We start from the raw sequence: 20832 nt of genomic DNA, 5'->3' as shown, positions 1-20832 counted from the left end.
CCTTGGCCGCGACCTTCAAAAATTTGAAAAAAAAATGGGCCCTGGAACCAGCCAGCTAGAGCGAAGGCCCAAGAGAGAACTCTGGAGATCTGTGCGGGGGTGTGGAATTTTCACACCTGTGAGTGACATAGTTATACCTACATAGGGCTGTAGTTTAGGCCTGGCCTTAGAGAGGTGGATTAACTACGCCTGTGGAAGAACTACATCGCTGTAGTAAATGTCTGCACTACAGCGAGGCAGCTGTTGCTCTGTAGCTGTGCTGCAGTAGCATATCTGGTGCAGACCTACCCCAAGTGTAAGAGCTAGAAAAATATGTAGGGTCCTATTCTCCCCCGTGCTTGACCGTAGTGCAGGGAAGTGGCTATTGGAACCGGTTGTGGCTCCCTGATCTGTGGCTGCCTTGCAGCAGTTACTCTAACTTCTACTGCTGGCTCTACCATTTCCTCTCCCACTCTCAACACGAATCAGTCTGTCACCAAAATGTCCCCTCCTTCATCTTCACTGCCTCCATCAGCTTTCCACTGGCAGAGATTCTCTGGGTGTAGGGAAAATTGCCCTGTGGGACTCTGCGGCCTGTTTAAGTTCATCCTGCACTGCTTTACACAGTACAAAATGAACTTTGTGGGCCAGAGAACCTGGCCCTTATTTTCATAAATGAACATTCACGTTCTGGAGCAAGGGGTGGACTGTATGTAAGACACACTCCATGGCTGCAGAATCACAAAATACAGAAAGGGCCACAGGTGATATAGATGGATCCTGAGAAAGGGAAGGAATGGTACAGGGGCAGCAGAGCTAGGAAGAGGGACAGGTTCAGTTATACACTGCAGTGGTGGGGGGGCCTCCCCTCTTCCTGGCCCTGCTTCCTCTGCTACCATCCTTCCTCATTCTCTGGATCGATCTTTCTCACCTGCAGCACTTGTGTTTTGTGATTCTACAGCCATGGAATGTGGGGGCTGCAAGTCACAGGAGAAAGGAGGGACAGACATGGCTAGGAGAGCAAAGTCCCCCTTGGGTATTCCTGGGATGGTGCAGGTTTGCAGGAAACAGGAGGGATGGGGATGGAGAACAAAGTCACCCATGTAACCACAGGACAGTGTGGTGAAGCAGGACTTGTGAAGAACAGACGGGCCAGAGAGCAAAGCCCCCTGTGTTTCCCTAACACAAACCCCATACTTCAGGTGGCTTCAGAGATGGTGTTGGGGCCACCATGCTCTTGTATCAGACCTCTCCCTACCCTCCCTCTGGCTCCTTTCATGCCCCCTCACCATTTTCTTCTCTTCTAGCTTCCTCAGTTCCACGAAGCAGGATATCTGTAACCCCTTTAGCGCACTGCAGTGGTCGTGGTTAGGGCCGGATACAGAGCAGGAAGAGGAGCTCTGGGGACAGAAGGTAAGGGGGTAGCAGGTAATTTGAGTTGTTCCTGTTTCTAAATTTAAGCTCTGCTGAATTTCCTCTTCAAGGCAGGAAGCTTGGCTGTCTGGGGTTGGGGTGGGGAAGGAGCATTACAGTCCCACTATTGCCACTCCCAAGCGTTGCAAAAATCATGAGATTGGATTAAAGATCATGAGATTTTAAAAAATACTAAATGTTGGTTTCTTTTTGTTTGTTTTCTGGTTTATGGGCCTCTATGGCTCCCATTGTCAAGTGCTTCTCTCCAGCCATGAGGGCTAGAAACTTACTCCAGGAGCTGGAGCTTTAAGACAAAGACCGACTATCATGAGACTCACAATAAAGTCATGAAAATTGGCGACACTGTTAGTCCCAGAAGCTCTCCTGTCTCAGATAGAGATCAGGCCTCCTTATGCAGCTCGTATGTTTTCTGCTTCTTTGGGCTTGGCTACACTTGCAAATTTGCAGCGCTGCAGCTGGGTGTGAAAACACACCCTCTGCAGCGCTGCAAATTGCGGCGCTACTAGCCAGTGTGTGTAGCCCCCCTGCGCTGGCGCGCGGCGCTCCAGCGCTGCTTCCCCACCACCTGAGCTGGCTGGGAGACAGCGCTGGGAGGTTTTCTCCCAGCGCTGGGCTGCTTGCTTAGCGCGGCGCTGCTTGCGCGCTGCCTGCGCGCGCGCGCAAGCGCTTTGAAAGTAAGCAAAAGCCTTTATGTCTGTAGCAGGAGGGGTGGGGAAGGTCTGAGGCAGAAGCCTGGCAGTGCAGGTAGGAGAGAGACAGACACAGGAGGACAGATTAGCTCAGGGGTCGGCAACCTTTCAGAAGCCGTGTGCCGAGTGTTCATTTATTCACTCTAATTTAAGGTTTCACATGCCAGTAATACATTTTAACGTTTTTAGAAGGTCTCTTTCTATGTCTATAATATATAACTAAACTATTGTTGTATGTAAAGTAAATAAGGTTTTTTAAATGTTTAAGAAGCTTCATTTAAAATTAAATTAAAATGCAGAGCCCCCCCTAGACCGATGACCAGGACCCGGGCAGTGTGAGTGCCACTGAAAATCAGCTTGCGTGCTGCCTTCTGCATGCATGCCAGAGGTTGCCTACCCCTGGATTAGCTTTAGGAGTCTCTGCACTTAAAAAGCTACAGCGGCCAGGGCTGGATTAACCTTTTGTGGGCCTGGAGCCAAACATATTTGTGGGCCCCTATGGAGGCAATGGAGCATGGCGTGGGGCAGGGGAGAGTCGGTCCCCAGAGCGAGGGGCCGGCTAGAGGTATGGCATGACAGGGATGGCCCCGCTTCGCCCAGCCCAGTGCGAGGGCACTATTTACAAACTGGCAGTTGCCAAACACACAATGGCCCACCCGGCCCTATGAAGCCAGCATGCCTCTTCCCCTCAGGGGTGGGACCAGGCCACACCACACATCCCCCCCGCCAACCCACCCAATACCAGAACACACCCCGTGATTCCCTGTGCCCTGCGCCCCCGTGCCCACAGCCCCACCACAACTGCCCAGCACCCCACACAGAACCCCCACTCCCTAGTGCCCCAACACACAAAGATCATCTCCGCCCCCTCACAGCCCAGCACTCCCCCCATGGCACCCCAGAGACCCACTCCCCCACACCCTGTCTCCCGGCCGCACTCACTGGCACTCTGGGAGGCAACTGTGTCTGCCTGGCTGAGCCGGCAGCGCAGCCAGGGCTGGTCCTGGGGCGGGGAATCGCTCTGGCCCCTCAGGCGTGGTGTTATCAGCCAGGCCAAGGGCCTGCCCTGGCTGGGATCCCTCAGGACCCACTTGCCTGGAGGGGCCCAGCCAAGCCCCCCACACTGTCCCCCTCCACCACCTGGCTGAGACTGGCCAGGCTTCTGCACCAGTCTCAGGCGGCTCAGCTCCAGGGAGACAGGCGGGGCCCCACAGGTGATGGGAAAAAGAGACTGCCCAGAGCCTGAGGTGCACTGGGGTCTGGCCAGGAGGCAGAGAGAAGCTGGCAGGTGGGGCCAGGGGGTGGAGAGGCGCCCTCGACCGGCCAGCAGACAGGCTGAGAGGAGCAAGTGGTGAGCGGGGTGATGTGGGAGTGGGAGCTGGCAGGGTCTCAGGGCACAGTGCAAGCAGAGCAGGTCAGGGCCCCTTCTGAGCAATGGCGCCATTGTAAACCTGGCACTGACAGCAGCACAGTTGGACCACTTTAGTACGTCAGTGTATACACGGCTTACCCCAATGGGAGGTGTTCTCTTGACAGTGTAGGTAATCCATCTCCCCAAGAGGCAGTAGCTAGGTTGATATAAGAATTCTTCTGTTGACCTAGCACTGGCTATTCAAGGACTTAGGTCAGCTTAACTATGCCACTCAGGGGTGTGGATTTTTTATACCCCTGAGTGATGTTGTTATGCCAACTTAATTTTCTAGTGCAGACTGGGCCTTAGAGGTAATATTACTTTCTCTACTCAGATAAAGTTCCTTGTTCAGTGTTCGATGAAAGCAGCTTTTTCTGTGATTCTTTACCATTGGCACATGCAGTGGCATCAAAAGCAGTCTGGTTGTGAATCAACATAAATAAGGGGAAAACTAAATGCCAAAGTTCAGCCTGTGTCAAAGACTTTTAGTTTGCCAAGTACGTGAAGTAGCCTGAGTAGAAGGAGCACTTCACAGAGAGTGGGGCACCACAGGTCAGCTCATTAATTGATGCACTGCGGAGTGAAGCTGAAAATACTTGTCAAGTATCAGAGGGGTAGCCATGTTAGTCTGGATCTGTAAAAGCGGCAAAGAGTCCTGTGGCACCTTATAGACTAACAAACGTATTGGAGCATGAGCTTTCGTAGGTGAAGTGGGTGAAGTTGTCATTCACCCATGAAAGCTCATGCTCCAATATGTTTGTTAGTCTATAAGGTGCCACAGAACTCTTTGCCGCTGAAAATGCTTGGAAATCATTGACTTTCACGAAGGAAGAGTGTGAGAATAGCAATTTACATTATTCAAAGAAAATGAGCTGAGTATTAATTCCAAAAGGGGTGTCATACACAAATAGGGAGTCTTATACTGGCAGGTGTGGAGGCCTGGAGAAAGAGTGGACTTTTTTTGTATAAGGGCCCTATCTGAACTAGAAGAGCATTGCGACTTTGGTATCAATAAGGCAGACCATACAAGAGATCATCTAATAGCTGGAACTCAAAAGAAGGGACTTTCCAGAAATTAACAATTGACGTCCGGAGCAGGAGGTGCAACAGTCACACCAGCAGTCTGTGCTAGTGAAAATGAAAGACACTTCGCAAGAAAGCAATCGGAGTTTGATACAAGAAGTAAACAAGGGGAAGTTCCCATGGTGAAAAGAGAAGCATCATAAAAATATGCCTCCAAAGAGCATAGTTGTGGGAAACAAAAATGGCAGGTGTGGCAAGAGAGAACACAGGCCAGATTAAGTCTGTCCAACCAGTGGAAACATGTGCAGAAAATGTACGAAAAAACTGCACGAGGAGTATGTTTGCTGAAGCAAAGGAATCTGGCAAGGGTGAGGTCTGCTTATTTCCTCAGATCTGCCTCCCAAGTCAGCCTTTGTGAACAGACAGGGAGTGTTAGTTTCAAGATGTGCAATCCTCTGGTTTAATCTAAAATTGATTCAGGATCAAAGGTGACTTTAAGGAGAAGAACCCTTGCCCTACACTGGAGAAGCCCATAGTGGTGCTCAGTAGCCCATGGGATAAATACATTGTCTGGATCAGTTCAAAGCCCATACTAGCTACAGAAGCAAAGAGTATGTGTTTGACATGCCTCTCATTAATGGCGACACCCCAAGTAACTTCCTTGACCAAGCAGAGCCGTTAAAATGAACCTTATAAATAGCATAGAGGAATATAGGACAGTAGTTGGCAAAAGTGGCCTTTTAGAGGGGAACGAGTGGCTATTCTACCGAGAGTGTACTCTGTGCTGGAGGGGGACAATCCTGCTGCTTCTGAAAGTGAAGGCAGAACTTAACAGGATGGTGAGAATGGCGTAACAGAATGTATTACTGAACTGGCATGTGTGGCATACTGCTGTGATTCCAGTGATCAGTAAAACCTGTGTCTGCGTAGACCTGTGGAGGCTCCATGAGGCACTAAGGAGGGAAAGGTATTTTTTTTTTACCATGGAAGATATAGTGTGTGCCGAGAGCTGCTCAGTGCAGAAGCAGAGGAGGTGGGAACAATAAGAGCTGTTTTTTCATAGATTTTTAAGCCCAGAAGGGATCATTAGATCATCTAGTCCAACCTCCTGTACATCACAGGTCTTTAAATTTCACCATTATCCCTGTATTGGACCCTGTAACTTGTGGTTGGCTAAAGTCTATCTTCCAGAAAGGCATCCAACCTTGATTTGAAAACATCAAGAGATGGAGAATCTACCACTCCCTGGGTAGTTTGTTCCAACCTATGCATTATTCCTAATTTGAATTTGCTTAGATGTACATTGCAAGCATTGGTTCTTGTTCTGGCTGTCTCTGCTAGATTAAAAAGCTATTTAGTATCTGGCATTTTCTCCTCATGAAGGTAATCATACACTATAGTCAAGTCTCCTCTCATGGCTGGTCTACACTAGAAAAGTTGATCGACTCAGTTACATCACTCAGGGGGGTGAAAAATCAACACCCCTGAGCAATTTATAGTTAAGTCAAACTAAGGGCCTGTCTACACTTGCCATTTAAAGTGGAAAAAGTCCCTTTTTTGCGCAAAAATTGTGGGAGTGTCTGCACTTGCCAGTGACTTTTTGCAGTGAAACTCAGAAGTTTCATCGCAAAAAAAACCAAAACACCTCCATGAGAGGCGTACAGCTCTTACCGAGGATGCTTTTGCGGTGACATGCAAGTGAAGACACATTCTTCCTGTTTACAGAGCTTTTAGCCTCCTGAGGATATCCCACAGTGCCTAAGTGACCACTCTGGCTAGCAGCTCTGCTGCTCGGATGCCAGGTGAACAGACATCCACCCCTCCCCCCTGTAAAACCCTGGGAACTTTGAAACTCCCCTTCCTATTTTCCTGGCAAGTGCTCACTTATCATCTGGCCAGGTGACAACGCCTGCTCCACAATGGGAAGGATCCCCTGCTTGGAGAAAAGATGAGCTTCTGGAGCTGATCAGTGTTTGAGGGAGAGGAGGCTGTGCAGGGACCCAGGATGCCCTGTGATCACACACACCCCTTCCCACAAGACCCATCATCAAAATGGAGAGAGCTGGCATGTGGGCTAGCTGCCCTCAGTGCGCTGATCTCATCCATCATGGAAGTGCTGCAAATGTAAACACCCTCTGATGCCTGTGGAAGTAAGTGAGTACACAAACCAGTGCTTTTCTTTCACTGGTTCACTATCAACGTTGAAACTGACAGCGCAAAAACTCTGCAAGTATAGACAGCCTAAATCCTTGTGTAGACAACATTACGTTACTGAAAGAATTCTTCCATCAATCTAGCTATTGCCTCTTGGGGAGGTGGATTTACTGCAGTGACTGGAGAACTCCTCCCATCGCTGTAGTGTCCAGGGCCGGCTCCAGACCCCAGCGCGCCAAGCGCGCGCTTGGGACGGCGTCCCGCGGGAGGGCGGCAGGCGGCTCCTGCGGACCTCCCGCGGCGCCGGTGGACCTCCCGCAGACGTGCCTGCGGAGGGGCCGCTGGTCCCGCGGCTCCGGTGGAGCATCCGCAGGCACGTCTGTGAGAGGTCCACCAGCGCCGCGGGACCGGCGACCGGCAGAGCGCCCCCCGCGGCGTGCCGCCCGGCTTGGGGCGGTGGAAATCCTAGAGCCGCCCCTGGTAGTGTCTACACCAGGGGTCGGCAACCTTTCAGAAGTGATGTGCCGAGTTTTCATTTATTCACTCTAATTTAAGGTTTTGCGTGCCAGTAATACATGTTAATGTTTTTAGAAGGTCTCTTTCTATAAGTCTATAATATATAACTAAACTATGCTTGTATGTAAAGTAAATAAGGTTTTTAAAATGTTTAAGAAGCTTCATTTAAAATTAAATTAAAATGTAGAGACCCCAGACCAGTGGCCAGGACCCGGGCAGTGTGAGTGCCACTGAAAATCATGTGCCATAGGTTGCCTACCCCTGTTCTACACTAAGCACTAGAGCAGCACATCTGCAGCTACACCACTGTAGTGTAGACACCTACTCCAGTGACAGAAGGAGGTTTTCTGTCACTATCGTACATCCACCTCTCCAAGAGGCAGTAGCTCGGTTGACAGAATATTTCCTCTGTTGTCCTACCTGTGTCGGAGGTTTGGGCAACCTAACTACACTGTACAGGGTGTAAAACTTTTCACAGCCGTGAGCAATGTAGCTAGATCAACCTAAGTTTTAGGTGTAGACCAGGCCTGAGATAGGCCTGTTTACCCCTAATCTGTTACTGAAGAGGCCCAAGGCTGCATCTGTACTAAATGACCCTCAGTGAGTAGTGTGACACTGTATGGAATATGTGGGATACTTTATGATATTGTTGACACCAATATAATAAAATTGCAAGGAATCTGACCAGTTATGCTGGGTGAGATATCTGCAAAAAAGTTACATTTTGCCAAATATGATAATCTTGTTTATATGTTTGTATCACGAACTATGGATATGTAGGTATATCTGTATTTCCAAACCTGTGCTGTGTTTCTGGGTTGTACCCCCCTACAGATTGGCATCAGCGCTGCCTAGCCTGTTTGACGGCCCACCAAGGGCCATCAACTGTACAATGAACCATTGAAAGGAGCCAGGGAAGACACCTTCTAAGTCATCAAGGCATGTGGTATGTTTGTGGACAGAGAATGCAAAAGCTTCCATGCCAAGTGCTGTGAAGCTTGTGTTTAGGACACAGGAAGTACAAGCCACATAGCAAAAGACTATAAAAGGCAGCTGCATCATCCCCATTTTGTCTTTAATCCTGCTTCTTACCTCTGGAGTGACTTTTCTACAAACTGAAGCTCTGAACAAAGAACTGAATGACCCATCCAAGCTGTGGATGTACTCCAGAGGGACTTTTAAGCCAGCAAACTCACCAATATTACTATGGACTTTGATAGTCTCTGTATGTATTTGATTGCTTTACCATTTAAAAACTCCCTTCTTGTTCTTTCTTTTTTCTTTATAATAAACCTTTAGTTTTGGAAGCTAAAGGGTTGGCTGGCAGCGTGGTATTTGGGTAAGATCCAACCTAATATTGACCTGGCAGTGTGTCTGGCCCTTTGGGGTTCAGACGAACATGTTGTATAGTGAGCCAAGTTTTTTAAATCACTCCTCACCTTACTGGACGTAGGTGCTGATTGGGAGCCAGAGAAATGGAATGCAATGAAGGGGGCTGTGTGATTTCTTTTTTCAGCTTCTTGATAATCAGTGTGGGGGATCAGAATCACAGTTTGTGACTGGTTGGGGAGTTTAACTTCAGTGTTACTCATCAGTCTTGGGAATATTTGCTCTCCCTTTTGCAGCCTGCTTTGACCTTCGTATTTCCAGTGAGGGCTGCCACAGGAGCACTGAGTCACAAGGAGCTGCAGGGCTGGCCCCAGGGTTTTTGCCGCCCCAAGGTGCGGAAAAAAAAAAAAGCCGTGATTGTGATCAGCGGCAGCTCCACCACGCTGCTTTCTTCTTCAGAGGCAATTCGGCAGCAGGTCCTTCCCTCCGAGAGGGACCGAGGGACCCGCCGCCAAATTGCTGCCGAAGAGCCCAACCTGCTGCCCCTTCCCCTTCGCTGCCCCAAGCACCTGCTTGCTGAGCTGGTGCCTGGAGCCGGCCCTGAGGAGCTGGCAGTCTCTGTACATTCATACATAATTTTTTTCATAGATTCACAAATTTCCAGGCCAGCAGGGACCATTGTGATCATTTAGACTGATCTCTTGTAGCATATAGGCCATAATACTTCTCCAGAATAATTCCAAGAGCATAACTTTTAGCAAAACACCCAATCTTAATTTAAAATTGTCAGTGATGGAAAATTCACCATGACTCTTGGTAAACTGTTTCAATAGCTAGTAACCCTTTACTGATACAATTTATGCCTTATTTCCTGTCTGAATTTGTCTAGTTTCAACTTCCAAACCCTGAATCATGTTCTATTTTTATCTGCTAGACTGAAAAGCTCATTATTAAATATTTTCCTATGCACATACTTATAGACTGATATCAGATCACCCCTTAACCTTCTCTTTGTTAAATTAAACAGATTGAGCTCTTTGAATCTGTCACTACAAGGCATGATTTCTAATCCATAAATCATTCTCATGCCTCTTCTCTGAACTTCTCCAATTTAGTAACATCCTTTTTGAGTTGTAGGCACCAGAACTGGTCAAAATATTACAGCAGTGGTCACATGAGTGCCGAATGTAGAGATAAAATGACCTCTCTGCTCATACTCGAGAGTCCTCTGTTAATACATCCCAGGATGGCATTAGCTCTTTTGCTCACAGAGTCACACTGGGAGCTCATGTTCAGCTCATTATGCACCAAATCTTTTTCAGAGACACTGATTCCCAGGATAGCGTAAGTGAGGCCTATAGTCTTTGTTCCAAGATGTATACATTTACATTTAGCCATAGTAAAATGCCTAGTGTTAGCTTGCACCCAGTTTACCACTATGAATCAGTGACCTGTCCTCTTCATTGTTTACCATTTCCCCAATTTTTATGTCATCTGCAACCTTTATCAGTGATGATATTTTGTTTTCTTCCAGGTAATTGATACAAAGGTTAAATAGCATCGAGTGAAGAACTGATCCATGCAGACCCCCCCTGGTAACACACCTACTCAGTGATGATTCCCAATTTAAAATGACATTTTGAGACCTATCATCCAGTTTTAAATCCATTTAATGTGTGCCATGTAATTTTATATCATTCTGCTTTTTTAATCAAAATGTCACGTGGTACCAAGTCAAATACCTTACAAAAATCTAAGAATATTATGCCTGCACTATTACCTTTATCACCCAAACTTGTAATCTCATAAAAATATAGTTAGTTTGATAGGATCCATTTTCCATAAACATATGTTGAGGTGCATTAATTACATTATCTCTTTTAATTCTTAATTATTTGAGTCTTATATTAGCCATGTAAGGCTGACAGGCCTATTATTATCTGGGTCATCCTGTTTACCCTTTTTAAAAATTGGCACACCATTAATTTTCTTCCAGTCTTCTGGAACTTCCCCGGTGCTCCAAGATTTATGGAAAAATCTACATTAACGGTCCAGCAAGCTCTTCACCAGCTCTTTTAACTGGATGCAAATTATCTGGACCTACTGAGCTAAAAATGTCTAACTTTAGTAGCTTCTATTTAACATTGTCCAGAGATAGTAATGGAAAGGAAAGAGTATTATCATCACCATAGGATGAGACTATATCATCTATTTTTCCTCAAATATAGAACAAAAATATTTATTGAACATATATGCCCTTTCTGGATTATTATTGATAACTCTATCATTTCCATCTAGTAACGGACCAGTATGATTGTCATGATTCTTTTTGTCCTAATATTTTGAAAATCTCCTTCTTATTATCCTTAACTCTGTCAGCCATAGAGTTTGCCGTGTGTCCCTTTGCTTCCCTTATCAATTTTCTACAATTCCTAACTGCTGATTTATATTAATTACTATAAAATTCCTCTTTCTTCCATTTGTTATGTATTATTTATTTGTCACTGAGTGGCACAGATGATTCACTCTAAGGATCACCAGGAAATAAAGTCAAAGTCTAGATGTGGTATATCCAGTATTGATGAAGGGGTGGATCAGCAGCCCCTACCCACACAATTACGGTTGAATTTCCAGCCCCTGATTGAGTGTTCCTGATCTTCCTCTGGAATCTCCCTCCCGTGGGCAGTAGGGAGTTCAGTCTCTGTGGCCCATTCAGTCCTTTGCCTCTGTGCCAGCTGTAAACTACTCAGTGCCAATTCCTCAGCTGATTTTTCAGATGAGGACACTTGTCCCACTGTGAATTAGAGAGAAAGAGAGAGAGGACCTTGCCCCCAGAACTTATTCCAAATGTGCCCATTGAAGGGGCTTCACAATCAAGGGAATAACTTTCATTCACTGTCATCCTGGGTTGGACTGGAACCAGTGTTGAGCGGTACAAGGCACCATGTACCAGGCCTGATCCTCCTGAGCCAGCCAGTCACCCTCAGCTTGGGGCTGGATTGGAATGGGTGACATTTATGAAATAAATTGTGTGTAACAGGCCCATTCCTGTAGGACAGGTGCCCTCATTATTCTATCATGGGGGAAGCAGTAGATGTGGTATATCTTGACTTTAGTAAGACTTTTAATACTGTCTCGCATGGCCTTCTCGTAAACAAACTAGGGAAATACAACCTAGATGGAGCTACTATAAGGTGGGGGCATAACTGGTTGGAAACTATTCCCAGAGAGTAGTTATCAGTGGTTCACAGTCAAGCTGGAAGGGCATATCAAGTGGGGTCCTGCAGGGATTGGTCTTGGATCTGGTTCTGTTCAATATCTTCAGCAATGATTTAGATAATGGTAGAGAGAGTACACTTATAAAGTTTGTGGACGATACCAAGCAGGGGAGGGTTGCAAGTGCTTTGGAGGATAGGATTAAAATTCAAAATGATCTGGACAAACTGGAGAAATGGTCTGAAGTAAATAGGATGAAATTCAATAAGGACATATGCAAAGTACTCCACTTAGGAAGAAACAATCAGTTGTGCACATGCAAAATGGAAAATGACTGCCTAGGACAGTGGTCCCCAACCTTTTCCAGGTGGTGGGCGCTGGACAACGAGCCACCGAGGACCATGGCTGGTGGACAAGCATCCACCGAGAAGCAGCAACGTCAAGGCGCATCGCTGCCTAAATAGTGTCATCAAGAAGTGTCACCGCCGAAATGCCACCGAAAATCAGCGGCATTTCAGCAGCGACGCCTCTTGATGACGCCGCTTTTCGGCGGCATTTCGGCAGATGCCTGTCCGCCGGCCAGTACGCGGGCGCATAGATGCCCCGGCGGGCGCCATGGCACCCGTGGGCACTGCACTGGGGACCACTGGCCTAAGAAGGAGTACTGCGGAAAGGAATCTGGGGGTTACAGTGGATCACAAGCTAAATATGAGTTGCCAGTATAACACTGTTGCAAAAAAAGCAAACTTTAGGCCTCAGCTGGAGTATTATGTCCAATTCTGGGAGCCACATTTCAGGAAACATGTGAACAAACTGGAGAAAGTCCAAAGAGCAACAAAAATGATTAAAGGTCTAGAAAACATGACCTATGAGGGAAGATTGAAAAAATTGGGTTTGTTTAGTCTGGAGAAGAGAAGACTGGCGGGGGGGACATGATAAGAGTTTTCAAGTACATAAAATGTTGTTACAAGGAGGAGGGAGGTAAATTGTCCTGAGGATAGGACAAGAAGCAATGGGCTTAGATTGCAGCAAGGGTGGTTAAGCACTGCAATAAGTTGCCTAAGGAGGTTGTGGAATCTCCATCATTGGAGATTTTTAAGAGCAGGTTAGACAAATACCTGTCAGGGATGGTTTAGATACACTGAGTCCTGCCATGAGTTCAGGGGACGAGAGTAGATGACCTCTCAAGATCCCTTCCAATCCTATGATTCTATGAGCACTGTTGGGTCTAACTGGCCACTTGATGGCAGCCTCAGCAGAGAAAGCATGGACTGAACAGGTCAGGAGACTGGAATCCCCTCAGGAGCACATCAGGGCAGGGTGAAGCCCAGTGGGCAGGTGCTGTGTTTGTGCCAGAGGGAGTTTGCTCTGCTCCTGCCTGGGCTATACACCCTCTGGAGATACAGGAGTTAGTCTCTAAGGGCTGCCAAGCTGCTTCCTCCCCCAGCACTAAGTTCCCTTTTCCTCCCCTCCCCCAAAACATCTGGCTGTGTTAGTTTCCATAGCTCACAGAGCAGGTCAAATGCTGCCAAGAAACAATCAGTGGAGAAAAGAGGCCATGGGAAGTGTCAACAGATGCCAAACAATGTCTGCCACCAGCTCTGGTCTGGGAGCTTTTCTCACTCTCTCCAGCCTTGACTGGGATAGTACCCTTAGCTACCCCAGTATAGACAGCTGTCTGCTCCAGCAGCTGTTGATTACATCAGCACTATGTCCCTTAAACTGGCTCTCAGGAAGGTTTGATGACATGGCACTGCAAATGGTAATGGCAGATGGTGGCCCATCAGTCTAGGGTTCCCAGCACAGCTAGCACTGGAGTTAGTAACAATGGGAAATCATTAGAAAAGGTCCCTAGTGCAAAGAAGACATCTGTATGTGCGTATGTGTGTGTGCATGTGTTCCTCTTTCTTTCTTTCAGGCTGTGCGGTTTCCTTGTTTTGTTCTCGCTCTTGCTTGTGGCTGTGTTTTTGATCTGGAGGCAGCTTGTTTCTTAAGAGATGGCGCAGGCCACCAGTCCTCTGCAGAAAGATTTCCATCCCCAGCCCCTCCCCCAGCACTGGGTTTCCCCTACTCTTGGCTATTTTGTCCCAGAACAGGATCCGAAGCATCCTACAGCTTCTTGTTTCTAAACTTCACTTCAGTTTGATTTGAATTTGGGGCTCAGAATGTTTAGCTCCTTCATCAGATTAATCTCTTGTTATCTCTCTCAAATGATCTAGAAAGCTAAAGTAGAGGCTTGTCTACACTTAAAACATTGCAGCAGCACAGCTGCAGCTGCGCCACTGTAGTGCTACAGTGAAAAAATGACCCATGCCAATAGGAGGGCTTCTTCTACCTGCGTAGAAAATCCACCTTCCTGAGAGGCGGTAGCTAGGTCAACAGGAGAATTCTCCCATCGACCTAGTGCTGTCTACAGATTTACCGTGTTACTGAGGGATGTGGATTTTTCTGAGATTGACCTAATTTCCTCATGTAGACCAGGCTTTAAGCTGAGCAGGCCAGGAAGAAGCTGTTTTATTAAATGATAAATGCTTCGAAACTTTCTTTCCATCATAAAAGCAACACATTTGTACGACTGTAACAATGGACAAGGGCAGTGTAAGAAGAAGAGCAAGATGAAGGAGTCTGACAGAGCCAGAGAGCAAAGAGAGACAGGATTTAGGCACTTTTAGCAGGCCCCCGTTATCTGTGGGCCTGAGGGTCCAGTTCTCACACAGACACAAGCTACAGATGCTGACCCTGCTTTGATCTCCCACCATGATGCCTCTGATTGCCACTCCACCACTGAGAGGAGTTGTTACCCCACGGAGCTGCTCTGACTTGAATGTCCTCATGGCCAGGACGGAGCGGGCTATGGAGACTGAAGCTCCCACTCAGCCAGAGATGGGACCCCCCAGGAGAGGGTCAGGTACACTGCTGAGGGGTGCTGTGCATCTACGTGTGGCAGGGGGAGCTCTCTCTGCCTTTGGCAGGCTGGGGTTACACAGAAGGGATGCTAAATAAGTCCCTCAGGTCAGTGCTAAAATCCCTCCAAACAATTTTAAAACGTACATCAAATTGCAGCTATAAAAAGTCCATGAAATCTGAGCTGGAGAAGCCCCTCCGAATCCCATCTCTTTACCCACTTGGGGCCAAGAGCCTGTCCCACCTCTGCTCCCGCCATCAGTTCTATAGGGCTTCTAACCTCCAGTTTCCTGAGTATTGGAGTCCAGGCCCTTCCTTTGGAGACATGGCTCCCCAGGTTCACAAACACTTCAGCCTGGGGACGGCTCCTGTGTGACTTTCTCTTAGCTCAGACTCAGTCCTTTCTCCTGAATTTTATCTCTCCTTCGCTCTCAAAACAATCCCCCAGCCCCAGTTTAATTCCTGCCCACTTGCAAACTATGAATACTGAGCTGAAGATATTTGAAGCCCGAGCAAGTAATCGGATATTGCCCTTGTGAAGTGCTCTCCAACGACAGATCCGGCCATCCATTCCCACAATGAGGAGTGCATGGTAGAGACAGGTGGATTATTAGACAGACAGCTATGATACCTACAGTAATAAAGAGAATGATGTTCTAAAAAAAGATCTAAGAAACATACTAGCTGTGGCCAGTGCACAAGGCGGTTTCCATTTGACATTTTCTGGGATTTCGGCATTTATGAACATGAGACCCCAGTGTGATGTTGTTGCAAAAAGGGCTAATGGGATTTTTTGATGCATAAAGAAGGGACTAGTCCGTAGAAGCAGGGGGGAGGTGATTCCACCTGTGTATATGGCAATGGTGAGACCGATACTGAAATACGGCATCCAGTGCTCATGTCCATATTTCTAAAAGGATGTTGAATAATTGGAGAGTGTGCAGAGAAGAACTACATAAAATTATTCAAGATCTGAAAAATCTGCCTTACAGTGAGAGACATAAGGAGCTCGATCTATTTAGCTTATCAAAGAGGCAACTTGAACTCAGTCTATAACTACCTTCTTTGTAGCAAACAAAGGCTTAACAAGACCCAGTGGCTGGAAGCTCAAGTGAGAAAAATTCAAGCTGAACATAAAATCCAAGTTTTTAACAGTGGAACAATTTATCAAAGGACGTGGTAAATTTCCCGTCACGTAGGCATTTTAAATGAAGACTGGGTGTCATTCCAGAAGACCTGAATTAGCTCAACCACAAGTTATTGGACTTGTCGTAGAATCACTGAGACCCTCTATGGCCTGTATAATACAGGCGGACAGACTAGATTATCACAATGGTGCCTTCTGGCCTTAAAATTTATGAAATGGACATACAACACACGCACACACAGACATCTGGCTGGGAGCTGCCATCTCATTGTCCTGCACTTTGGTTTGATGATAAAATTCCACTCCTTGGAGGGTGTTTGGGGATGATGACAACAGGTGGCTGGTAACAGGGAGAACCACTGCCCCCTTCCCCCTGCCCCCCAACCACACACATGCTGCCCTTACTGCCCAGGGCAGTAAGGAAAAAAGTTCATGTGTAATATCGTGAGTGAGGGGGAAGTCAATGTCAGGGTCTTGTAGAGGACTCATCTTGGGACCTCCCAGTGTATCTGGGTTTTACTAGACATCTTGGTCAATATGGGTTGAGTGTGTATCTCTCCCTCCCTCTCTCACTATGTCTTCATCTTTTGCTTTCTTTCTTTTCCCCCATGCCCCAGGTGTCCTTAACCCTCCAACTGGCAGGAGCTGAGAGTGGACAGCGGGGGATAGATCACTTGATGATTTCCCTGTTCTGTTCATTCCCTCTGAAGTATCTGGCATGGGTCACCATCAGAGACAGGATACTGGTCTAGATGGACCATTGCTCTGACCCAATGTGGTCTTTCTTTCTTTCTTTCTTTCTTTCTTTCTTTCGACTGTTTTACATAACCAAATTTCTCAGGCCATCTCTTAGTGACCCACAATCCCATCCAATCTAATTCTGAATCTGTGTGGACAGTGTTGCATCAAAAGTTAGACTCAGATATTCATGCTACTTTGGAGAGAGAGACAGAAAAGGGAGCAGAGGAACAGCAGCAACCTCGGGTGAAAAAAGGAGTGGAAAGAGGGAGAGGTATTGTACTACTGTGAGAGCTGTCTTAACAAAACAGGAAAAATAAAATGAACTCGATAGCTATATAAAAAGAAAGTTCTAGAAACATAAATGGAGTAAAGAGAGATGGATCCAGTGAAAAAACAGGATGAAAATCAAAGCAAAGACATGTATAAATACAGAGGGAAAAGAACAGAAAGGGAAAGAGAAAACTTCTAATGAACGAATGACTCCATTGTAGATCCTGGCTGCAGTAACACCATGCTTTGTGCCAGCCGAGATCTTGGGCAGCTCCTGTGCCACTATCCCAGAGCCTGGGCCATTTTTTCAGGAGAAAATATTTTTTGGCGAGCAGGGCAAAGATGGGTGTCGGCAACAGTTCAGTTCTAAATGCTTTTGTCAGCCTAGAAAATAGACCATAAGAGCAGCAAAAGCACCACTTGTCCCTGGCCAGTACTGCATGCTCTTTGGGACAGTAGAATGTTATCAGTAAAATGGGCCAAAAATAAGAAAAGTACGAAAAATAGATTTCCTTGTTCTGATCACATTGAAAGAAAGAATGATCAATATTTAGTAAAATATTTTCCTTACCACTTTTTCTCGCTCTTTCTCTCTGCCTCTCTTGCGTGCTGTGTTCGTCACCAGGTGTACATGATCTCAGAGAAACAACAACTGACACAGCAGAGAAAAATGATGATTTTCAGAAAGCTGCTCAGATGTTGGCCTTTCTGGCTCCTCCTCTCGTACAACAGTTCCAACAAGGGCTTGATGACAGTTCAAGTTCTGCTCAGGGTCCATGCACTTCCTTCTTATTTGAATGGTGGTTTCTCATAAGCATTTCAACACAATTCTTGGTATCAAGGGAAAAGTTGACTATAGAAGGGGGTTATTGAAAACAGTGCTTGTCTTACGCGGAAGCGACTATGCAAAGCCGCGAGGGCCTGCTGGCTGTACACGTGTGTATAGGATGCCATGACTGGGCAGGGGCGTTGAAAGATCAGTGAGTGGAAACCTGCATGGTTTCAGGGTGCGTGTGCGTTTATGGGGTTGTGTGGTAGCAGGCCCAGGGGATTCTCTGTGGGTTTGTAGATTTGGAATATGTCAAGGTTAAGTCGGGGTTAATAATCACAACCGCTGTTCCTGATCTATACAAACCCTGTGTCGTCCCCCCCCCCCTCCCCGAGTGAGTACAGCCTGGGCAGCGGCAGGGCAAGCCTTCTGCAGCAATTTCCCCATGAACTGTCCCCCGCCAATGTGCCCCCACCCAGACACAGGAAATCCTAGGGGCTGAGGACACTCCATGGCCCATTCATAAGGCTCCAAGTTGGTCACAGATTACGTGTCCTCTGTGACTCCAGCACCATGCGGCGGGGATTGGGCTGTCAGCCCTGGCCGGTGGGGCTCTGGTTTCAGCCCTGGGCAGCGGGGATTGGGCTGTCAGCCCTGGCTGGTGGGGCTCTGGTTTCAGCCCCGGGCAGCAGGGATTGGGCTTCCATGATTTATTGTTTACTGCCCATATTCTGCCCGTGACTTTTACTAAAAATACCTTTGACAAAATCTTAGCCTCCTTGGCTTCACTTGTGATGCTGCTAAAGAGGAAACCAATTACTGCCCATTCTGCTGGTAGGCACAGTTCCTGTCCTATCCGCTAGGAACTGGGCTGAGAAACCACAAACCCATTTCACATAGGTACTGAACAGCTGTCAGATGGAAATTATTTTTGATCACTAGGCCTAAAGGTTTGGGATTAGGGGTGAGCAGGCAGAAGAGGATCCTGAGCGGGAGGGGAGGTAAATCTCTAGAGGGCATGGCTGGGATTAGGGGTGAGCAAGGAGAAGAGGGGTACACTGCATGTATCGATGCCCTCAGGATGCTAAGGTAGATAAGAGTCTCTGCTGCTGCTGAATTTCAGCAATTTCCCCTCCGGGAGAGGGGGGGGCTTTTGTGGTTTCCCACCCACACTCTGCTGGTCTCTTTCTCTGAATCTCAGCCTCAGCCAACAGAGCGGAAACCCACTGAGCCCCCAGACATAGCTGAGATTTCATCTCTCTGCCACCCACTCCATCTCCTCCACACAACCACTCATCCCCCATCTCAGGGGGTGACAGAGCCAGGTTTTGGGTGCTTCTGGAGGAGTGGGGACAGCAAGTTACAGTGGTGACGTTCGTCATGTCACCCACAGCATGTCACAGAGCCATGTCTGAAATACAGTGTGTGGCATGCCACTGCTAGGCTGACGCACTGGGGACAGGACTGAGAGGGTCCAATATGCAGCAGCTCGTCTGCTCACTCATACAGGTTTCTGGACAAATAAAGCTGTTCACAAACAGGGAAAGAGTTGTATGCGCGGGAGCCAGAACAGTCACAGCAGCTGGATCAAGCCTATGGAACTCACTGTTGGGTGAAACAAGATACCTCCCCGCCCAAACGCAGTGTATGTGGGGAAGCTGGGGGGAGGCGGGCAGACCTAGACAGATTAAAAGGGAAGAGCTCCCTACTGAGTCATTCACTCCACTCCCAGCAGCACAGCACCCTCCTGCTCTGTGCAGGGGCACTGAGAGCAGTGACCTAGGGGTACTGTGGTGAGGTGAGTCAGTAGGGAGCTTTTCCTCATCTGTTCATTTGGCAGGGTTTTCCTAGGAAATCTCCTATCCAGATACTCACCAGACCCTATTCAGCATGGAATTGGGCTCGCAGCCCAGGGTGGACTGTCTGTAACACTTTCATCTGAGCACCTCAAAGCCACTTACAAACATTGATTAAACATCAGAAACAGAGCTAGGTGAATAATATTAGTCAAAAGGTTTCTTTGATGAATTTCACATCTTTCTCATAAATTATTAAACTTTTTTTAATGTCATGCAAAATTGCTCCCAACTCTCTTGGGAGTATTTGCCATTATTGAGGAACCTGAGGCATAGACAGGGCATGTGATTCATCTGAGGTCACACGATGAGTCAATAGCAAAGTGAGGAACAAAAGCCAAGGATCCTGATTCCAAGTCCCCCTGGCTCTAGCCAACTAGTGCCTAAGCCCCACTTCCCTCCCAGAGGAAGATATGGAACCCAGGAGTCCTGGCTCCTAGTCAGTGCTGCATTAACCCCTTGATCCCAGCCCTCCTTGTTCTAACCCAGTCAACAATTGTGTTTTTGAAACGTACATTTCTGAGTAGCAAATTCCTAAACACTTTAGTGGAGAGAGAGGATTGTTCATAGACTTTAGTGGGGAGACAGAATGCTCCTAGAATTCACTGGAGACTGGAGGAATGACCTACTCAACCTGAGCCTGAGAAGGAGCCAGAATTTACCAATGTACATTGCCAAAGAGCCACCGTACTACATCAGCAGCCCCCCCATCAGCTCCCAGTGCCTCCCACCTACCGGCAGCCCTGCTGATCAGCACCTCTGCCTCCTTCCCCACACCTCCAATCAGCTGTTTTGTGGCATGCAGGAAGCTCGGGGGCAGGGGAGGAGAAAGAGCGAGAGCACGGCAGGCTCAGGGGAGGGGGCGGGAAGGGGTGGAGTGGGGGCAGGGCCTGTGGCAGAGCCAGGGGTTGAGCAGTGAGCATCCCCCGGCACACTGGAAAGTTGGCGCCTGTAGCTCCAGCCCTGGAGTTGGTGCCTATACAAAGAGCCGCATATTAACTTCTGAAGAGCCGCATGTGGCTCCGGATCCACAGGTTGGCCACCCCGACCTAATTCTTTAACGGCAAGAGAAGAACCCAGTTTCCCAGAGATTTAATTGGGAACTGAATGAATGCCCAGAGATATAATGAAGACTAGGGGGATGCCCACAAGCCATAATGAGGAGGAAGAAAACCCTGACAACAATAGTAGCTCAAAAATTACACCTTTGAGCAACAAAATGTCAACAACTTCAAAGACCAGAAGATTTCTCTCTGCGGTAGAACAGTTGACACCTGTTGTAGCTCTTGGAGGGGCATTTCAGCTGCCAGACACAGACAAACATACGCCTTTAAGGAGCCCTTTACTAATGAGACTTTCATTACTTCCTCCCACTGATGTTAAACTTCCAGAGA

At 47.5% G+C, this 20832-nt stretch overlaps 1 protein-coding gene across 3 annotated transcripts in view; it reads right to left on the bottom strand.

Annotated features, from left to right (window-relative positions):
• The window catches only part of CD4 (CD4 molecule), a 31208-nt gene extending 13652 nt beyond the window's left edge, over positions 1-17556 (bottom strand). For 2 of the 3 annotated variants that reach the window (XM_039520853.1, XM_039520852.1), the window contains exon 1: positions 17385-17552. The gene's annotated coding sequence lies outside the window, so the exon portion shown is untranslated. Of the gene's footprint in view, positions 1-17384 lie in introns of all 3 variants that reach the window. The other variant, XM_039520851.1, reaches the window with a different exon arrangement.
• Positions 17557-20832: the final 3276 nt, after the last annotated feature.

Source organism: Mauremys reevesii, linkage group 1 (assembly GCF_016161935.1).
Source record: "Mauremys reevesii isolate NIE-2019 linkage group 1, ASM1616193v1, whole genome shotgun sequence".
Lineage (NCBI taxonomy): Eukaryota > Metazoa > Chordata > Testudines > Geoemydidae > Mauremys > Mauremys reevesii.
This window is presented reverse-complemented; position numbering and strand designations above follow the sequence as displayed.